This window comes from Colias eurytheme, chromosome 26 (genome assembly GCF_061535395.1).
Source record: "Colias eurytheme isolate Ceu_HAF_F1 chromosome 26, ilColEury1 Martin Lab GWU primary, whole genome shotgun sequence".
NCBI lineage: Eukaryota > Metazoa > Arthropoda > Insecta > Lepidoptera > Pieridae > Colias > Colias eurytheme.
The window spans coordinates 3,536,547-3,560,468 of NC_143005.1; the positions used below are offsets into that span (position 1 = coordinate 3,536,547).

Sequence of the window (23,922 nt, forward strand, 5' to 3'; positions counted from 1 at the left end):
AAGCAATATTTGTATTAAATTAAATGTCATTGCCCTCACAACTATTAAATTTTTATGATTTCCCAACAAGTTTATGAGAATAGCACGTTTTTATATTTTTCACACAATAGAAGAATACAATAAAGCTATCTACCGGTGTTAAGAAACTTTTTATCGTTTCATAGAAATACATATAAATTCATCGAAATTTCATAACGAGGCTATATGTTTTTTATTATTTGCTATCTATACTTTCAATATAATAACATAGAGGTTTATCTTCAAATACAGTACTTAACTATAAATTGACATATTTGAAATGGTCTGTTTTATGTAGTTCACGGGAAGGTAAATCTTTAAAAAAGTCTCTCCTTGTTTTCTTTTTAGGTTATTCCTGAATTTAGAAATTTGAAGGAATCATAACTAAGACTCAGAACTTACATAATATTACAAGAGATACGAATCTTAAAAGTAATTAATTCCAAAACTAACATTAAAAAATTCTTAGAAAACATGTTCTAAACTTGTACCTATTGCGTAAGATAAGTAAATTTAATTTTATAAAGAAACTTTCGTCTACTTGATAATATTACATACTAATGTTTACTAAATTAGTCTAAAACAATAAATAATTTGTTTGTGATTCAACCATGTTATAATTTATTTATGTATTATAATTAAGTTTGCCAGTCTGGGATATCAGAAAACATCTACAGTTACCCATGATCCAAGTTTGTGAGGATGTGTATGTGTGGGTTGTTACTCTTTAACGCAAATACTACTGAACCGATAACAATGAAATTTAGCACACAAATAGAGGGTAACTTGAATTAACAAATAGGATATGTTTTATCACGGAAATCCCACGGGAACGGGAACAATGCGGGTTTTTCTTTGAAAACGCGTGCGAAGCCGCGGGCGGAAAGCTAGTATTTTATACTTTCAGAATTTTTTTCATAAGAATCAAACCGATTTCCCGTAGCAGTAAAACATAACTTTATCACTGTAGCACAATATTAAAAAAAAATAATTACATAAACTTCAATCATGTCATCGTTTTTCATGTGCACAAATTGCTTTGACGAACATAAGTGGACATTTATTCTTACGTGGAAGATAATAAATCTTGTTCCCAAAATTACGAAGTCATTATCTTTTTTTTTAACCCTACATGTAGGATCAGGTTTCGTGGTCAACGACCTCAGGATTCCTGGACCTGTCAAATTTAGAGATCGAAGTAAAAACTGGATCTGCCCGTACGTTGATGTTATTTATTGATGATGTTTTGGTAGTAGTATTCCGTTTATTTCGTTACAAGACTTATGTAATACAAGTTTATTTTATTCTCATTTCTTACCTAACGTTTTGGCAGAAGTAAAAAATGCCTTACTTTTTAATAATTTTCCAGGAACCTAGTTATAATCTAATCAATGTATGAGTGATTTATTAATATTATTATTACCTACCTATAAATAGTAAAATAATAGTAGATAATAAATCGCGTTTAAAACACCCACGTTTTATGGTTTTTAGTTTTTACTATATATAAACGTTTTTACTTAACAATAGGCTGGGCAGAGAGCAAGGTGCGCCAAATGGAAATTTCGACAATCACACGCCCGATCGAGCGAGTCGAGTGAAAATTTTGTATAACACCATTGTTATGTGGTTTCGTAATCAACCCATTTTATGGTATTTTACGTACTTTTGTTTGTACCTCCGCCAATTGTGTGGAACAAGGTGACGCTTAGTAAAATAAATACATTACCTAATAACTTTGCAGCTCAGACCTAAGTAAAGGGAAGTTTAAAGTTTCCTAAAGTTTCCTAATCCTTCATACTCAACTAAGCAGTTGAGTATGAAGTCAAAAATTTTATTTGAAGAACCAGGTTTTTAGCAGTTATTTGGGAACTACGCAACGTAAATAACAAAAAAAAAACTAATCTAGTACCTATACGGTATACATGAATGGATACAATGTTAGTACTAACAAAATAATAATAACAGGATCCACATATCTTCTTCTTATATATAAAAATGAATCGCAAAATGTGTTGGTAAGCGCATAACTCGAGAACGGCTGAACCGATTTCGATAATTCTTTTTTTATTATATTCCTTGAAGTACGAGGATGGTTCTTATGTAGAGAAAACGTAAACATGTACCACGGGCGAAGCCGGGGCGGACCGCTAGTTATTATATGAAGTTAATTAAAGCTAATACATTAATTGATACATAATTGTGTGTTACTTTTAAACAAAATGTCAATTACAGGATTTAAAACACTTGGAATAAAAAACAAAAAATAATCTAAATAAATGCTTACCTTTATACATTTCAATTGCGTCTTATAATGTATAATTTATCTTTATTACTGTACCATTAAAAGAGTTCGTGATTCGTGACTATATTTCATGACATCGTGCCGAAATGTCAGACAAAAATATGCAAGATCTGGGACCTAGGTCACCTAGGTCTTAAAGTTTTTTAGTCATCTCAGTTTGGTCTATCTATGCATAAATCTAGCTATTATATAAATATTATTATAATTCAATTCACGCAAATTTAAAGCTCAGCTTTTGCTTCGCGGAATGTCCGTAAGGATAGTAGGTAGTACCTATACATATATAATACTAGCGGTCCGCCCCGGCTTCGCCCGTGGTACGTGTTTACGTTTTCTCTACATAAGAACCATCCTCGTACTTCAAGGAATATAATAAAAAAAGAATTATCGAAATCGGTTCAGCCGTTCTCGAGTTATGCGCTTACCAACACATTTTGCGATTCATTTTTATATATAAGACTAGCGACCCGCCCCGGCTTCGCACGGGTGCAATGCTGATACTAAATACACTACAGAAAAACTGTGAACGTTGTATATGTTACGGCTAAAGGTAGGTGAGAACATAAACTTAAGATTAGCCGGCTAAACTTAGGTTTATTTTCGACGAGGTGTTAATGTTAGTTTGTTCTATCTTTAGCCGGCTAAACTTAAGTGTAACCGCAGGCCCGTGGCTAAAAATGTCGGGGTGGGTAGATTTGGTTACTATAATACATGTAAGGAACAGGGCGAGTGTTTTCTGGCACTTCGCCGGCTGCTGCCGCAGCACGCTCGCTGCGCTCGCTCGGCTCGTGCGGGTCTTAAGAGTTCTAACGTAACCTAACCTAGCCACCAGCTTTCTGCCCTGAGTCGGGGTGGGTAGATTTGGTTACTATAATACATGTAAGGAACAGAGCGAGTGTTTTCTGGCACTGTGCGGGCCCCTCAAGCCCTCCACCGGCCCGGCGCTAACCAAATCTACCCACCCCGACATTTTTAGCCACGGGCCTGCGGTTACACTTAAGTTTAGCCGGCTAAAGATAGAACAAACTAACATTAACACCTCGTCGAAAATAAACCTAAGTTTAGCCGGCTAATCTTAAGTTTATGTTCTCACCTACCTTTAGCCGTGACATATATAAAAAGTAAAAACATAGCGGCCCGCTCCGATAGATAGCCGGGCGGCTGGCCGGTACCGCCGCAAACGGTACGTCCCGCAATTTTTAAATCTGTAATATCTTCGAAAATATTCACTTAAATCATACGGTGTAAAGGGCCATATAGGTCTATATTAAATGAACAATGTATTCAAGGTATTTAATTGGTTAAGGATTAATGCTGTATTGGTTAAAATCGCTTCGAAAATTAGCCATTATTTGTCGTAAAAAGTAAATGACAAAAAAAAGTTATTGTGGGTTATCCATAAGAGATAGACATATACCATCGCGGACTTTTCTGTAGACCTTTTCAATGTGTACAATACTTAGTACATTATTTTGATAAAACTCGTAGGGTTCAGCCTGCGTTTGCAATGTAAGCGGAAAAAATGTAATTTTTTACGACATCACTTTAGAAACCTCAAAAATAACAGTACTTCTCCACTATTTAATGGATATTATTATACATATAAACCTTCCTCTTGAATCACTCTATCTATTAAAAAAAACCGCATCAAAATCCGTTGCGTAGTTTCAAAGATTTAAGCGTACAAAGGGACATAGGGACATAGGGACATAGGGACAGGGAAAGCGACTTTGTTTTATACTATGTAGTGACTAGCGGTCCGCCCCGGCTTCGCCCGTGGTACATATTTACGTTTTCTCTACATAAAAACCATCCTCGTACTTCAAGGAATATAATTAAAAAAGAATTATCGAAATCGGTTCAGCCGTTCTCGAGTTATGCGCTTACCAACACATTTTGCGATTCATTTTTATATATAAGATTATTATATATGTATAGGTACTACCTACTGTAACTCTAAGGTAAGGCATAATATGTTAAAGCATTTATTTTCTTTACATGGGCACCAAGTCAAAACACTAACTAATAGTAGATTGTTCAACTACCTATATGTAATACTTTGAGACGGCTTTTGTTTCTACCAAAAAGACACCACCTTCTCTAGGAGGAAAGTCAACAAGTAACTGTACTGTTGTTTTCAAATCATATAAATTCTTTTAAATATTTGTAAAAGTGACAAGTTGAAAAAAATTAAATGAATTAATATTCAATGAGTTACCAAACGATTTCTTATAATCTTAACTTCCAAACATTTATTCTAATACAAAATCTATTGCACGCCTCATAAGCGAAGCGTTGAGGTGGGTACTACTGTCACTTCGCGCAAAACATCTGATTTTTCAAACTTAAAATGTCTTTATGTATCATACATTGCACTTGTAAGATAATACATACACACACATATTAAGAAAAAACACTATTTTTAACGTTCATGATATTTTTGATGTCATTTTTGTTATTTAAACTAGTTAAAAAACAGTTTAAAAAAGTTCTGTCTTGGACGTCCGTGTGTCTGTATGTGCGGATCCTTTTTCTTGTTAACACGATAGCGACCGAAATACTTTACTAATCGAGTCTTTTTTTTTCTCTTACGCTTGAGTATGCTCAGGAATAGAACCCTTTCATTTTTCAGGGTCTGATTCGATGTGGTTTAATTGTTATTTAATAAACAAAAATAATAATTAATAAATATTTATTAAAAAAAAATTATGAGGCGTGCACTTTTGGATTTTCCAAATTATTTTTGCACGCCTCATAAGCGAAGCGTTGAGGTGGGTACTACTGTCACTTCGCGCAAAACATCTGATTTTTCAAACTTAAAATGTCTTTATGTATCATACATTGCACTTGTAAGATAATACATACACACACATATTAAGAAAAAACACTATTTTTAACGTTCATGATATTTTTGATGTCATTTTTGTTATTTAAACTAGTTAAAAAACAGTTTAAAAAAGTTCTGTCTTGGACGTCCGTGTGTCTGTATGTGCGGATCCTTTTTCTTGTTAACACGATAGCGACCGAAATACTTTACTAATCGAGTCTTTTTTTTTCTCTTACGCTTTAGTATGCTCAGGAATAGAACCCTTTCATTTTTCAGGGTCTGATTCGATGTGGTTTAATTGTTATTAAATAAACAAAAATAATAATTAATAAATATTTATTAAAAAAAAATTATGAGGCGTGCACTTTTGGATTTTCCAAATTATTTAAATTATTAGCACGTGGTTAGAAATAAAGACAGTATTAAAAATAATACTCATCAATAATGTATGACCACGTAGTTCCGTGCATACAATGAGTGAGTTCATCAACACTATATTGTCTGTTTAAAACAGTCTGGCTTTGTTTTAATTCTTTAAATTTAAACCAACACCATGTAATTGATATAAGTAGGTATGTTGAATATATTTATTCTCAATTTACAGACGGGAAACGTGAAATAACTTTCAAATGTTAATCTATGAATAAAAAGTTTTTTTTTTAATTTACTTCCTTAACACACATTTAATTATATTTAAATATATTACTCAAATTTTTATTTTTATTCATAAATCTCTTTACCATTTAGTGCATGAAATTCCGTTCAGTAGTTTTAAAATTTTCCGCGAACAGGAAATAGAAATATCTTTACTAATATTATAAAGCTGAAGAGTTTGTTTGTTTGTTTGAACGCGATAATCTCAGGAACTACTTATCCGATTTGCGAGAGAGATCGAGAGACGCAATTTCAATCAAAATGTATGTTCCGCTCCCTGTTTTCCTAATCCATAGTGCATAAGTAATTTAACATTCTCTACCTATACTAATGTTATAAAGCTGAAGAGTTTGTTTGTTTGAACGCGCTAATCTCAAGAACTACTGGTCCGATTTGAAAAATTCTTTCGGTGTTAGATAGCCCATTTATCGAGGGAGGTTAAAGGCTATATAGCATCACGCTAAGACCAAGAGGAGCGGAGCAATACGAGTAAAACCGCGGGGCACAGCTAGTTGCGACGAGGGCATATTATTTGTAGTGAAATAGCAGTTTACATTCCGTAAATTCATTTGCCTCCGTTAACTCACATAATTATAAGTGACCCATATAACACATTTCTTGTATAATCATGGTGGGACACGCCTCCATAAGTAGTAATGAGAATGTAATTACATATTGCTTGTGGTGATAGATTGAAAGCACTTGCATGTGGACTAAACGCTGGTTTACTATCTAGGAAGTTCCTCTGTTCCGGTGTGCAGAATTGTAGAAAATAGTGTTGCAAAAAGTAATACTTATATCTATTTATATGATTGTATAATAACAATAAGTATAACCACTAAGAAATTTTGTAGGTACATCCTTAAGTTTAGCTGAAGGAATTATTGCAGTTTACAATGGATTTAGGCGCGTTGAGAGTAAAATTTCAGGATCGCGCAATGGCAATATCTTCACGTCATGGAGTAAGGCGACGATTTTGGTATCTTTGAATGTTGCCAAAGAAGTTTCACTTCTGACACGTGTGCTCGGCACACACGCTCTTCTTTATTTGAGTTTAGGTACATTCTGTTACATGCAACTCTTTTAGATTATTAATTTTTGGTAAGTATTCATCGAATTCAAAATCTATACTATTCAAATGTGTATCGTTAAAATATCAAATAAATAGATTCAATAGTTTTTGCGTGACTGGGTATCAAACACACTAACTTTCACATTTATAGTATTAGTCATCGTGACGTCATTTATTTAAATTACTTGTTTCAAATATCAAAATATCAATATCATATAAATAGGTAATAATATCTGCAAATATGTCTGTTTCTGAAAATTCTCTATTGGTGTTTAAGGTTTTTTGGTTCATATTATTTTTAAATGCTTACCTACTTTTTAAAAGTTTCATTACATTATTTAAAATATAATATTATATGGTCTGATTACTTCCGAATTTCAATGTTTTATAAGTAGGTAAAATATGAATGGGTTGTGTCATAACTAACACAAATTATAAACAATTTCATATTTAACTTAAATCATCTTCCTAATAAAATATTGCTTGTATGAATATTTAAATAAAATTAATTATTACGTATCATCCAAATGTATTATATAACTAAGCATTAAACTAATAGCTAGATAAGAAGCAATAAAACCACGAAAATTTCTCTCGTAAAGAAATGAATGGCTAAAATTGAAAGTATTAAAACTGTTCCACATTTGTGAAACTAGATAGCATCAAGAGTTTTTCATAAGTTTTAATTTGGCGTATACATTGCCTTACAACAAGATCTATATGTACTACATAATACACATTAAAATGGAGTGGTTTGTATTGATATAAAAGGTATTTTATGGTGTAGTAAAGGAAAGAGGTTAGATGAGTCTGATGTCACTTATTCGTTTGCAACTTGCAACAGATAGGTAAGTAATTTGCATGTTACATTTGTTGTCTTCTTTTACAGAACTTTAGCCACAGCTTTAGCTAAAACGCTTTATAGAACGTCGAACTAATAATAGTGAATACTACATGACTTGAGCTCTATGTATGAAAAAAACATGGGGCGTTATACCTAGGTACAGTTTGATTGAAATTTCGTCTCTCGTAATACCAAAATTATTTCCCAAATAGCAGAGAAAGTAAGGTTATGGCATGTCGCATGGAATGTACAGTTATATGTAAGTTTACTCTACAAGAAGACGTGATAAGCCAAACTGTTATAGTTAATTTTTAAATTTAATTACTAAGTTACGAATTACAAAGTTTTAAATTCACAAAAAGATACAATTAAATAAATTAAGATCTCAATTGTTACAGACATTTCGCAGATTAAGATTTATTATTTACTGACGAAAAGTAAGAGCGTAGTTTTTATCTAAGCATTATAATACGCGTGAATGCTCTAGAATCTAGATATTATATATTTAAAATTGTACTAGATTATGTATGTTTGTTGATGATAATCTCTGAAAATGCGGAGCGATTTTGAGAGTCCTCATGAAGTTCATTCTTTATTCCTTATTCAGAAGAAATAATAAATTTCAACAATTTATATCAAGCAGAAATTATGTTAAGGGTAATAAGTAATAACTAATAACTAATAAAGTGAAACTAAAAATAAAGTAAACAATGTTAGTCAGTACATACAACTAGGTTTTACCAACCTTAAGTTTTTGTGTTCCATAAAAACATTTAAAGATGAGTTTCCTTTTAGCTGATTGATATTTAATAGCTTAATTCGTATTCGTTTTTTTTACCAAATATAAACAATAATTGTACGCTTATATACAATTAAAATAACATTATAATCCTTCTGTCTAATTATAAGATCGATATTAATTACCAAATCGAATAATAATTAAATGTTCTCACAAAAGTATCGATTTCTCGTCGATTTACGTAATTTTTTGTAATTAATTTAGTTTTGTGTAATAAATAATGATGTTAGTAGGTTTGTACGTGATTTTCTCATATAAGTAAGTGATAAGTTAGTGCCTATTAGACGTGCTAATCATGTCAACATGGAAAATTCTAGATGTTTGTTGTATTTACAAACAGGTTACTACGTTATAAAATTGTTGTATTTAAACATTATTTGGAATAGACAAATCTATTAACTGTTCGAATAAAATAATAAATACAATATAGGAACCTTACAATTATCAAGATAATATTATATGATATAGGTAGTTACCAAATGGGTGGATTAAAAATTTAAAAACAGATTTATTGAATGAATAAAAACTGATACTGCAAAGCAAACAAAAACAAATTGCATTTAATCTACCTATACTATAATATTATAAAGCTGAAGAGTTTGTTTGTTTGAACGCGCTAATCTCGGGAACTACTGGTCCGATTTGAAAAATTCTTTCGGTGTTAGATGGCCCATTTATCGAGGAAAGCTATAGGTTATATATCATCTCGCTAAGACCAACAGAAGCGGAGCCACGCGGGTGAAACCGCGGAGCGCAACTAGTGTCAAATAGAACTAAAAGCAAATCGTATTTTAATAAGCCATGGGGATATTATTTTCCCACCTCGGCATTGCCCACAAATTTATTATTATTTCTTGTATTTTTAAAGATACGGTAAAATTTAAGGAACGCACCTTAAGATAGATAGTTCTTTTAATTTTTTTCTAGCAACACTTCTTTCTAAACGTCAACTGTGAATGTCAGTAGACAATCGAAGTAAAAAGTTCATTAAAACGACCGTTTTTCCCCGAAATTCAAGATAGTTTTTGGATCTACGCCCATAAAAATTCCTGTTAATATGCAATTGTTTATAATTCGTAAAGAAGAACGTGTAATTTATCAAATATAAACAAAATAACGTACGAAAGCTGTTACTTTGGGTTATTTTTTCTAATTTAAAAAATGGTGGGAAATTAATACCCTGTAGCCGTGCATGAAATCTTCAAGTGGGAATATATTTCCCTTTATCCTGTAAGGATACCAAGTAGGTATAAAAAGTAAAAAGTTGAGTAAAGTAAAAAGTAATTTAAAAATTCATACATATTCAATAAATAATAAATTTAATGATGCATTTTTATTTTTTGTCCCTGTGTTAAAATCGACGAGTAAAGGCGCGGGCACAGACATGTATATTTAAGTAGACAACGCAAGTACCGCGATCTGTATGAAAACCAAGCGTGTCATATTTTTTGTACTGACCTTGACGCGTTATGACGTCACGAGCGCTTTTTAGTGATGTTAATTTCATTTTACGCTAAATCGATTAGGCCGCCACTCGCGCGGCGATTCTAGTATCGTCCTATCCCATCGAAGTAAATCGAAAGAAATCAGATCAAACTAGATCTATGTCTAAGAGGTAGTCAAATAAATGAATCGTAATCGATTACTAAATCGATTCAAGACAGAAAAATGATAATTACCATAGACAGAGGGATGATAAAATAAAGTTATAAACCTTTTAATATTCTAACAAGTAAACTAATGTGTTTTAGCTTTTTCTTACATATGCCCATTGAGTTACCATGTACTACGTACTAGAGAGGCCATCGAAAGAAAGTAATGAAACTGTCAATCAATCAATCTTTATGTCCCGTTGCATCGATCCATTTTCCTTTTATGTTCGGGTTACTTGGAAAACTGAAAAAACAAACATAGTCTAAGCAATAAGGAGTTTTCTTAAAAAACTCCCAAGATGACACTTTAACTAATGGCGTCCATGTCGTAATATTTATTTTTAGTACCTTTGTATTAAAATACTTAAAAGTTCTAGGTCAAGTCGTATTAAATGACAAAAAAAATCTATGCCTTTTTTTCTGAAAAATTGCTCCTACAAATTATCATTTTTCTGTTCGATTATAAAATCGATTAGAATCGAGAACTGTTGCATCAAATGAACATCACTAACCACAAAATTGGACAGAAAAATGAGAACAGAAAAATGAGAAGACGCTATTCATTGCTTGTTATCATACGACGCGATCTTTACCGTGCCAAGTAAAAGCCGCAATGTATTCCGAATCATTTCGTATGATTTGGTATCCGTGTTTGTCACGATCGTTTTCCACAAATATTCTTTATTTGATTTTAAAATAAATAGTGCATATTCTGATTAGAAAATTACTTACCGGTGGAAGGAAACATCTCTGCTAACTTGGCCACTCACAGCTGTGGAGTTTCTACAGTTTATAACGGCGCAATTCGGCATTTTACTTTATTCAGCTTCACGTCTTTCCTTGGCGAACTGCAAGCGCGGACTGAGTGTAGGCCAGCGTCAAGTAAGTTTCAATAACGTAGTTTGGACACGGGAAGTACATACACTCGCTTAGTCTATCTTGATACATGTCCGTGGGCGCGGGCAAAAGCGGCAAAAGTGGGAGATTATTTCCCACATGTATGTTCAATGTTCATGGATATAGGGAAATAATTTTCCACAAAACATAACTTTTAATGGTTATAGGGAAATAATATCCCACCGCCAAAAAACCTATAAGCTACCCAATATTTTACTTTTTAATATTTTACTGTTTAATCTCGATATAACCCCGTACTGATGTATTAAAATAAACTTGTTTGAAGTCATGGCCGATTAAGGGTTAAATATTCGCTATAACTAAATACCTCTTAATCGCTGCGAATTAAAAAACTTCTACATATTTCTTTAAACGTGATCTATCGACGTGGTTTATTGAAAAAATGCACCAGCAATCAAAGAATTAATTAATTTTAACTTTTGCATCATCAATTTTAATTTAGAAATCACCGTATACTTTCAAATGGTATAAACATGCCGTATCTAAATTTTCATAATAAACTAGAATGGAAAGTATAAGAGGTCGTATGTTAAAAACGTTTTAAATTTGTTTCTATTTTTATTTTTTATGTCCCAGAACATGATACATTTTATAATTTAATATGTTCTTGCTGAATCTGCCCGAAATATAATTTCATTATAGTATGTAACATTTATGTAGGTAAATGAAACCCATTATTTTTTTATAGAAAAAAAACCTTTTAAGTTATAGAATTTTTGTTAGTTATAAAAATTAACCTCTTAGCTATGTAGGATATCGCTTTGTCTATTTTTATCCAGCGTTTGCCAGACAGATTTTTTATAGTGTCTACTCTGTCACTACGAATTTCTATTTCTAGGAATAGGTACCTACTTGTCAGTTACAGGTATTCCTTTTCCTTTACGCTGATTGGCGGATTGTTACAAAGTTTATCATTATTTCTTTACATTCGCTATAAAACCAAGAAAGCTACCTTGTTTATAAACATACTATAAGAACGAAATCGATGGTCGTGTCAAACAGAGCGTTTCTTAGCAGTGAAATGCGAAAGTGGAACATACCTACTTATTTTATGATTATATTTTTTAACTTGCGTCTTGACCGACGACTTTTAAAAATCTAGACATTTTATTAATGTCATTTTACGCTCGTTAATTGAATTAGGGTGACAAATCAACATCGAGCTATGCTGCGCTGTACTGCGCTGTGCTGTGTTTGGTCAACTCGCTCGTCTAATATTTTAATGAGGATACAAACAAACCATGCTGTGCTGCGCTGTGTGAGGCTACGCTCTGTTTAAAAACGCAGCAGTCTCGAGCGAGGCGCGCTACCCGCCATGCTGAGCCGCGCTGTGCCGAACTGTGCTATGTTTTTATGGAGCTCTGCCATGCTGCGCTGTGTCGAGCTTATCACTACATAGTATAAAATAAAGTCGCTTTCTCTGTCCCTATGTCCCTATATCCCTTTGTACGCTTAAATCTTTGAAACTACGCAACGGATTTTGATGCAGTTTTTTTTTAATAGAGTGATTCAAGAGGAAGGTTTATATGTATAATAACATCCATTAAATAGTGGAGAAGTACTTACTGTTATTTTTGAGGTTTCTAATGTGATGTCGTAAAAAATTACATTTATTCCACTTACATTGCAAACGCAGGCTGAACGCCCTACGAGTTTTATCAAAATAATGTACTAAGTATTTATACACATTGAAAAGGTCTACAGAAAAGTCCGCGATGGTATATGTCTATCTCTTATGGATAACCCACAATAACTTATTTTTGTCATTTACTTTTTACGACAAATAATGGCTAATTTTCGAAGCGATTTTAACCAATACAGCATTAATCCTTAACCAATTAAATACCTTGAATACATTGTTCATTTAATATATTATGGCCCTTTACACCGTATGATTTAAGTGAATATTTTCGAAGATATTACAGATTTAAAAATTGCGGGACGTAGCGTTTGCGGCGGTACCGGCCGGCCGCCCGGCTAAACTAAACTAAAAAAAATGTTGTTTGGTTTTATGAAACCACGGTAAAAGTGAAACTGTTCGAACGATTCCGAACACTGATTTGTGTAGCGCATGTCGCGTGACGGTCGGCTGCCGAGACCAAAAATTTTGAGACGATGTAATAAAAGTTTCACTTTAAAAACAGAACTTCTTTTTCAAAACAAAATAAACTTCTAAGTAATAATAATAAACATATCAAAGCACATATTTATCTATGTTTGGCTTAGTTTTGAGCCTTGTCTGTCCATCTTTTCCCAAGTAAAAATCACGGGAACTTCAGATATCTCTTCATTGTCATCGTCTTGCTCGGTTTCGTATGTCTCTTCTTGTATCTCCATTCTCCACGTTGTCTTCCACCTCACTGTCATTTTCGTCTTCATAGCAGAAACAGAACTTGATTCTTCCAGCAACAATCTGATTTGATCATCGTTCATTTTGACATGAAGTATGGCCTAAAAAATTGGTCAAAATGTAATTTAGAGCAACATTCATACATATATTTTACTATACATACTTCATAAAGTATTCAAAGTCTTAAAAAATATATAAATGTACAAAATATATAATACTAGCTTTCCGCCTGCGGCTTCGCCCGCGTTTTCAAAAAAAAAACCCGCATAGTTCCCGTTCCCGTGGGATTTCCGGGATAAAACCTAGCCTATGTCACTCAGAAATGATGTAGCTTTCCAACAGTGAAAGAATTTTTCAAATCTGCCAAGTAGTTTCGGAGCCTATTCAATTCATACAAACAAACAAACAAACAAAAAATCAAACCTTTCCTCTTTATAATATTTGTATAGATGTATAGATTAATACTTACACAAAAAGTTGCACCTATACTCGCGTCGGTCTCACGGACCGATTGGCGCCAAATGCTATGACACGTGAACTTCTGCCGACCACGCCGCGACCTGCACTAAAATGAAGTTAGCCCCAAATCCGGAAACTAGCAAGGAACTCGACTTCACAGGATTTACCTGCATAAAAATAATTACGAAAATGTGTTTCGTCGGTCTCACAGACCAACGCGCGAGTATAGGAAGGTTAAAAAACGTAGCTTAAGAAACACAGCACAGCACAGCGCAGTACAGCGCAGCATCGTTTAATTGTTAAAAAAACGTAGCTTATGAATAGGGTTGCCAACACTTCATCATCAAAATATAGTATTTTCCAAAATAAGGTGTAAAAAATATAGTACATTTAAAAAAATATAGTATTTTATGGGAAAACAAAAAAAATAGATAAATATATTGTATTTTTTAATTGAAACTTTTATTACATCGTCTCAAACTTTTTGGTCTGTGTAGCGCATGTCGCGTGTACCGTCACGCGACATGCGCTACACAAAGCAGTGTTCGGAACCGTTCGAACAGTTTCACTTTTACCGTGGTTTCATAAAACCACACAACATTTTTTTTTTTATAAAAACTATATTTTTTGCACTTCTCGCACTGTGTAACAGCTTTTTGTTTAAAATAAAAGTGTCATATGCTATTTAGCACATTCAATTTTTAGATTAATATCATTAATATAAATCAAAAGCTCATTTTTTATCAATGATACACTACTTCTGTTTCTTTCTTCTCGCCACTGGTATACAGAGTTACCGGGAAAGTCGTACAGAATATTGCAGGACGTTATTATTCAGGTCATTTCTGATCAAATTGGTCCCATAATATGGTATCCGAAACTTAACCGTTATGGAGATATTGAATTTTAAAGATATTTAATAAAAATACTATTTCTTTTGGCTTTTCTATCGATTTTTTTCGATTGGAGCTACTAGGGCTCGGTTTTTTATGTTTCCAATTAGAAGACATGCCAATTAATAAAAATGATCAATAAAAACTGAACCTATTACTAACAGCTTCAATATAAATTTAATAATAAAATTAATTCAATATCTCCATAACGGTTAAGTTTCGGATACCATATTATGGGACCAATTCGATCAGAAATGACCTGAATAATAACGTCCTTCAATATTCTATACGACTTTCCCGGTAACTCTGTATATGCGCAATAGGTTATATGACTTAGCCATCATATGAATTAAAAGGCGCGTTCTTATTTTTTTTTAATGAAGGATTTGTTTGTTACATTTGTCGGTGTTGAAAATATAGTATTTTTGCGTACTATATATGTTTTCAACAGTATATAGTACGCAGACCCGAAATATAGTACAATACTATATATTATAGTACGGTTGGCAACCCTACTTATGAAACACAGCACAGCACAGCGCAGTACAGCGCAGCATAGCTCGATGTTGATTTGTCACCCTTACTGGTTGTTTAATTGTATAGGATGTGGACAATTATGTAATAATTATTCCAACACGATAATCGCATAGGAATAGCTCTTACCAATTAAAGTGTTGAATATTAAATTAGATAAGAAATCGATAATCATAATATAAAACATTGTACATTTAAGTAGCTGGTTAGGTAGGTACCTACTTACTTAAAGTAAAAAATAAAAATAGGTAGGTACTTACCTACCTTTAATTACCTATTAGTTGAAAGTTAACAATTTTGTCCTTGTATGTTCATTTCAGGTGTTTCAAGCGCGTTTTTGTAATAGATAGACGTTTACTTTTTTTCATAATGTAGCTGGGTAGGTACCTATGCTGCATTTAATTTCAAATGGAATAGATTTACCTACTTATGAATAGATACCTACTATAGTCAGGTTTTTTTTTTTATAGTGGAGACTGCATTTAGGCATACCCATGGATGGCACTCGGGGAAAGAGCTCTGGGTTATGTCGTGTCCAAGCGCGGATCCAGGGGGGGGGTCACGGGGTCATGACCCCCCCCTAGGCTAGGTCCACGACCTAAGAGGACCACTAATTTAATATTAACTTTTTTAAATTAACAAATTAATACTGTTCAATATGATGTTTTTATTGAATTTTGAGACATAAAAGTAATATAGAACAATGAAATCAATTACAAACGGTAACGGAAGAGAATATAACAAAAATGATAGAAAAAGTTTATTAGGGTCGACCTGTGGTCGTAATAACAGGTTTTTCGATTTAAAAAAAAAACTATAACTGCGGAATAAAGTGTAATGGTAAAGTTGTATGTAAGTAATTAATTTTTTTTTCTACAACTTTTGCTGTTACACTTTTCACACAAAACCTCAAATATCGAAATATCCCAGTTCGTGGATAAGACATAAAATAGCAAAATTTTTTTTCAAATGAACACTATAAAATACAGTCAAATTACAACAAAAAATCGGCCAAGTGCGCGTCGGACTCGCGCACCGAGGACTCCGAGCAAACATATTTTTTCATTATGTTGTATCTTACAATTTTGTTTAAAGGATTTTTTTCTTTATCTGTGCTTGTAAGTGTAAATTTCAAGACTGTGTTCACGGGAAGTACCTTGTAGGTTTTGATTGATGATTCCCTTGCAAGTAGTTGCGAATTACAGAATATGCGGCTCTAATTGCTTTTTCTTCAGATTGCGTTGACATAGAATTTGAATTAAATAACAGATTTAAGTTATTATAGACCTGAGTTCTGATGTGAATATCAATTAAATACATGTAGACGTTCATGAGTAAAGGGATTGTAAGTTTAAAATTATTTAAAAATATATTTTTATTTAATTTAATGAAATAATTAGGGTTTTCGCAGTTATTACTACATCTGTGCTATAACACGATACTTTTTACTCAATTTCAAGACTGTGTATACGGGACAGGGTGCTCCCTGCAGGTATTGATTCCCTTGCTAATGTCGAAATCCTACGGTCTACGGTCCCTTGATGCTGTGAAAAATTCAAACGTTTTAGCCAACGCAATCAAAAGATGCAGCTGTAATTGCTGGAATTTTTCGACACTCCCTAAGAAATCAAAACCTACAGGGTAGTTCCTGAGTACACAGAGTCATGAAATTTAGTAACTACAATCAAACGTCTTATAACGCAGACTAGCTTACCGCCCGCGGCTTCGCCCGCTTTCTCTAAAACCTTATAAATTATATGTACTATTCCTCTTGAATCACTCTATCTTTAAAAAAACTGCATCGAAATTCGTTGCGTAGTTTTAAAGATTTAATCATACATAGGAACATAGGCACAGAGACAACGACTTTGTTTACTAATTGCGAAAAGCATGAATTTTTCCTTAGATTATAATATAAAAAAATATTTTTAAAAAATTTTAACTTACAACCCTGTTACTCATGAACGCTGACATGTATTAACTTGATATTCATACCAAAACTCAAGTCTAAAATACATACTTTTACGCTATAATAAAATCAAACTTCTATGTCAACTAATCAGAAGATACAGCCGTAAATGCCGAAAAATTTCGCAAATTTCGACATTCGCAAGGGAATCAAAACTCAAAACCTACAGGGTGCTTTCCGTAAACTCAGAATCTTGAAATTCGGTACAAAGCAACATCTTATAGTACAGATACAGGAATAATTGCAAAAAATATATATTTTTCAAGTTTGTCTGCCTGTGAAGACCCTTTTTCTCAGGAACGCGTGGAGGTATCAATCTGAAATTCATACCGAATACTCAAATCTACGGTTCCTTATAGCTGTGAAAAAATCAAACTTATAAGCCAACGCAATCAAAAGATACAGCCATTTATGCCGTAAATTATCGCAAGGGAATCAAAATCTATATGTATTGTACTACTTCCTGTGAACACAGAGTTCTGAAATTTGGTTAAAAGCAATGTCAGCACAGATGGAGGAAAAATTGCTAAAACATACATTTCATGCTTATCAACATTCGCAATTGTTGCCAGGAATCAAAACCTACAGGGTACTTCCCGTGAACACAGAATCTTGATATTTAATCTTTATTTAATAGAAACTTACGTCTTATAGCACAGATAAAGGAAAAATTGCAAAAAGCATAAATTTAATATTAAAACATATAAAAATGTTTGTACGGAACTCTTGGTTCGCCAATCCGACTCACACTTGACCATTTTTTTTAAATCTACGTAAGTATCAATTAAATTACCAAAATATAGCTTTTGAAAATTGACCACGTCTATGTGACCCCCCCCTGGCACTAAAGCTGGATCCGCCCTTGGTCGTGTCACTCGTGCCGCTTTATTGACGGGGCCGCGGCTATTCGGTAGAACCGCGTCCGCACTCCGCAGAAATAGAATACCTACTAAGTACTAGGTATGGTATTATGTAGTAGATCAAGGTAAAGATTCTCTGTTGCGAACATTGTGATATAATGATTGATAATTGCCATAATTAAATAATACCGATTATGACTCAGGAATCCGTTTGAAGCCTTGGCGTTTGTTAAGGCACTTGTAATTTTTAACACAATAATTGTTATTGGTGTTGGTGATCCTGATAGGTATTTAGAGTAATTTATGTACCTACCTTTTATTTTGAACATGAATGTATCAAACTAAAAAGAATAACAATTTTGATAGGTACCTACCTCAAACATAAATAAAAATTAGCATTCGTCATAAACTTAGTAAAATATTATAACAATAATTATTGTCAATTACCTATGTATTGCAGTTACATATCTACTTACCTATTTCATTGTTTATTTATTTCATTTGTAAATTTGATTTGAAGCTGGTGTGCATTTTTTTTCCCTGACCAATCAGAAAGCGATGGAATTCCTTAACTATGGAGGTACCTACTAAATATTTAAAATAATATTTTTTTTTCTCAAAAAACGAAATTTATTGAATTAAATAGACGAAACATCTTGATTTAACTAAGTAACACGTGTTCTTAGCACCTGTAATATGACCTAGGACTACAGAACAATAGATTTGCCAAGTGCATCATGCCTGCATCGTATCCATCATCAATCACATTAAAACGTCTACCTCACCTGCTTATCGTGAGAAATCCGGCGCAAACAAACAAAAAAACACACCACAGATCAATACAAGTTTCGTTTCCAATGTCACAAGCACTAAGTCACACTAACGGAACACAAGAGAATATCGGACGCGAAGTCCGGTTTAACGTGATAAAATTCAAATTAGCGAATCGCGATGCGTGCGCGCAACCGTACAACCTGCACAGATGACGGACGAAAGCTAACTGGCTAAATGCTAAAACGGTTTAAGCGACGATGACGGTTGATTTGAATCGAGCCGCGTTCTTTTTTCAAACTGTCTTAAATATGTCACTGCGTTCGATGAATTTTAGATTCTATTGCAAATCAATAAGATTTCAATTAGGCTACGGCGCGATGCATATAGGCTGTTTTTAAACTTACAAAAATGTATTGCCACCTCGGTCGCCTTCACATGCGCACGAGTTAATTTTTTTTGCGGTAACTTGTTCTGTTTTTCTTTGGTTCTTTTTGAATGGTGCGGGGTGCCTTTACCAAATGAATCGAAGGCTCTAGTATACGTTCACTAATAAAATATTCATACTTCTGGCATTTATAAGAAATATTTTTAGCATTGATCAGTTAGGTATTAATGTGTATTGCTGTCAAATGTCATACAGGAATTCGGTATTATAATATTTCCAAACTTAGGTGGACATTGGCGGATGCGGGATGTGTGATGTGTTGGCGGATAGGTAAGAGAATATTATATTTTTACTAATATATTTTATCAATTAAATCTCATACCTAGGTATTTTATTAAAGACTTTACAACCACCGAGGCACAATATTATATTTTATTACCTACCTAGGTACCTAGTACCTACCAGTTAAAATATGATGTGTGTGCATACTGCATATTTTATAATTACATAATTTGAATATTTTAAAATAGTTATATTATATTTACTATAAAATAATAATCTACGCTGAAAGTACACACTTCTACATAAGCTTTTTAACTAAGCAATTCCCAAGAATTTAAAAATAACTTCGATAAATCAACAACGCTGAGTGACGTAAAACTCTGTGAAGAATTTATATCCTACGTTTTAAATTAATAATTTATACAATAATATGATATTTATAACCTCTTAACCAATGATATCATCTCCTCAAAAGCCTTGTAACAAGGCACATTTCAAACGAAACAATATGAGCATTATTGCTATGGCATACAATCCATTGCTTCTTATTAACAACAGATTTAAGAGAAGCAACAGATTGTTGCGTACAAAATCTTCAATGTATATCTAATCGATATCGTTTCTCGTCTTTAAAATTGGCAGATGACCAACACACTGACCTCAGGTAGATATGTTTGTATGAAAAACCCAAAAGTGGTCAAGCAGGTGTCTTAAAAATACTCGATCGCTATTGGTCGATCTCGTAAGATACCGAGAAATTGTATGCGAAAATATTTTAGGATGCTGTTATTTTGTTGGAATTGTTACTGCAATGTTTTAGGCTTTTATTTTAAGGTCGTACTTACAGATGACGTAAGTGATTATTAAAAATCTGTTATAGAGGCTGTTTCTTCATGAAATCTTATTTTAAACTTTTAAACTCGATTTTTCAAAATCGTTAGATACATAATATTGTCTACTAGTGGTGCGCCCCGGCTTCGCCCGTGGTACATATTTACGTTTTCTCTACATAAGAACCATCCTCGTACTTCAAGGAATATAATAAAACAAAAAATTTTCGAAATCGGTTCAGCCGTTCACACGTGATGCCGTGACAACGCGAAACGGGTTTCATTTTTAATAACATAAACTCATCCAAGTTATATTAGATACATCTTCGCCTTTTTGCCTCTAAAGTTGCGTATAATCTTATCATCGACATAAGTATTGTTATATTTTGTTACCAACAATTGAGTATTTGAATAAAAAAAAATTATTGATTTTTTTTATGTATTTTGAAACTTTATTATTAATAATATTGATATTTAATGCAAATAACTTACAAAAAAATTTTTTTCCGTTAATTATAAGCAATTAAAAATTGATGAAATTTAAGTTAGAATCACGTGACTAAAAACGCGCCATGACTGGTCACCACAGTTGTGACGTCATAATGTTATAGCTATTATTAACTGCAGTACATAGCGTTTACATACGATTTGTTAGTTGGTTCCGAATTAGTTAGTTAGTTACGAATAATATTCTTGATGTTGATATATTTATGATCACCGATTTTTGTCAGGAGTTGCCTTTGTAGTATTCGTACATAATGGTACAAAACGATAACTTTTGAGGTTCGCCATTTTTAATATAAATTTAAATAATATAATTTACAATTAATATAATTAATATGTAATTTAATAATGACAACAAAATTAAATAGATCAAAACACTGTATTTATTATTAACAAGCTTTTATTAGCTTCACCTGTATGTTTGTATGTAACCGACTCCTTTCGAAGTTTCGACTCGATTTTGACCCACTTAAAACCGACGGATTTTGTTCAAATTTTGAACACTTATCAAGGTCCGATGACAATACAATAATATAATCCACAGAATATAATCCACAGAATAATATCATAAATTTATCCTGATAAGGATCGCCAGGATCAGCTTAAAACATATGTTTGTATGTAACCAATTCTCCTTTCGATTCGATTTAGACCCACTATAAACCGACGGATTTAATTTAAATTTTGTATACTTATAAAAACCCGGTAACAATACAATAATTTCATGAATTTATCTTTTTATCCTGTTTAGTTTTTCAAACTATATTTAATTTTCTATCAACTGCAATGAGTGAAAACTAACATTATGACGTCACACGCGCTCGGGTGACGCTTCGGGAGTTGTCGGCGTGTCTTCGGTACTGGATTCAAAGACTAATTTTTATTTTGAAATAACTTTTGAATTATTGCAAAAAAAATAAAAATAAAAACAGTTTTGTTATAAAACTAATATAAAATCTTTCCATTTATCACAAAAAAAAATTTAATTCAAATACTCAATTGTTTCGTTTCAAAGTTCCACAACATACCTAGCAAATTATTATTTAGGTTAATGTTTTCAATAAAAACGATTGAAAATTACCTAGTTACCTACCTGTCTGTTTATTTAGTTAGATAAATAACAAAAGAACATAGAATTTGAACTTCAACAGACTTTTTGTGATGTAGGTAATTATAATTTAAACAGTGATGATATAAAATATAAATAAGCCCTATTTTAGAAAATTCTATTCTAAAAAAATATGCTGCCACTTGTTCTCAATCCCTCTGTACAAATTACCTATTATCATCTTTAATATACCTTTCACAGTACATAGTATAACATAGTAGAGATAAACTACGATAACATGGCGCGCCCCTCCAAATTACTGTTTCAATGTGTGTAGTGAAATACAAATATTTAAATATTATATTATTATTATTTATAATAATATAATAATTAAATTATTAATTTTTATTATTATAATAATTTTTATTATTATAATATTATTTATTATGAATTTCACAAATACTTTCAAACGTTTTGAATTTTGGAGGGGCGCGCTATAGATGTTATCGTAGTTTATCTCTACACACGATTTACTTCATTCAGTACAGTAAGAATGTTAAAGGACAATTTTAACGGCAATTAAATCGATTTATCTAACGCAGCCGGATGGTAGAGGTCGTCAGTCGACATTCCGCGTCTTGGTAATAAAATGAACCCGATGAACAGGACAAGGCCTTCATTTTACGCACTTTTGAAAACGTTTTTCCTTAGAAACGGAAACAGTCGTTAAATTTTTGTTTGCAATGTCGTCTCTTCTCATTCTAGAAAACTATAAAAATACGTTTCTATACATTTTTTGCGTTTGTAATGCTAATTTGCAAGCTTTTTTAACATATTGTGTTTATTAAAAAACTTGTGCAATTTAAATTAAATTAGATCAACTAAAATATAATGTCATAGGAAATCGATTTTGAACTAAAAGAACAAACCGAGTCATTAGTCTTAGACAAAGTTCGTTCGAAACGAATGAATGATGAAAGTATGAAACGCTTTTTTCTTAATTCAAAGTTCTGACTCATTTATTAGTCAGATTAATATAATCTACGTTTTAGTTCTTAGGTTTTAGTGCTGATTTACTAAATATTTGAGGAAAATTTAGTCAATATATTTTTTAGTAACGTACTTTGTATCACAGCGCCAAATATATATCTATACTCATGCAGAAGCATTTGTCTAGTATTTTGCATCAAATTTCATACAAATTTGACTCAATTTAAATTTCTATAAAACGAAGATAATAATAAATAAATCCCGGCTTTACAACTCTATCAAGGATTCGCTAATCAGCTAATATAGATAGCAATAGTCAATATCGATGCAATAAAACACCATTCAATATTTGGTACAATTTATTAAACTTTGGACACAATATAATATTTCGACAGATTTCTAATCTACGTGCACAATATTCCTTCTTATTACTACTAATGACTAGATACAATAGGCTTTCTTTAAAATAACAATAAATAGAAATAAAAAACAATAAATAGTTGCCCTAATTTGATTACGAAAATCTGAGCTATTTAGAAAATCTTATATTGTAACAAGAATAAATAAAAACATCGATTCATTACTAACAACACGTAATTAAATATAATTTGATTAATATATCAATTTGGCTATATAAAATATTTTTATCATAATTGTGTAGAAGTAATAATATTGGCCTATTTCAGATTATGATAGAATGAGAATAGTTAGAGCCAAATGGACTATACTATAATTATTATTATTATCTGCGAAATAAATTACCAGCAAATAGATAGGCATATTGTAAAATAAATACATTTATTTTAAAACCACTCCCTCAATGTTTCTATTCCCTTCGTTTTTTCAATCGCATTTTATAGAAATCGGGTAAACTGTCAACTTGTTCTTCTTCTTCTATCTTTAAATAAAATTGGGAACTCATTACCTTGAACTATAATACCACCCTTACAAGGGC

At 32.3% G+C, this 23,922-nt stretch overlaps 1 long non-coding RNA gene across 1 annotated transcript; it reads right to left on the bottom strand.

The window, feature by feature from the left end:
* Nucleotides 1–13,206: 13,206 nt before the first annotated feature.
* LOC149897114 (uncharacterized) lies at nucleotides 13,207–13,995 on the bottom strand. The gene is made up of 2 exons (XR_016458199.1): nucleotides 13,909–13,995; nucleotides 13,207–13,540 (listed from the first exon to the last, which is right to left on the bottom strand). It is a non-coding gene; the product is annotated as an uncharacterized LOC149897114 (long non-coding RNA).
* Between the last annotated feature and the right edge of the window lie 9,927 nt (nucleotides 13,996–23,922).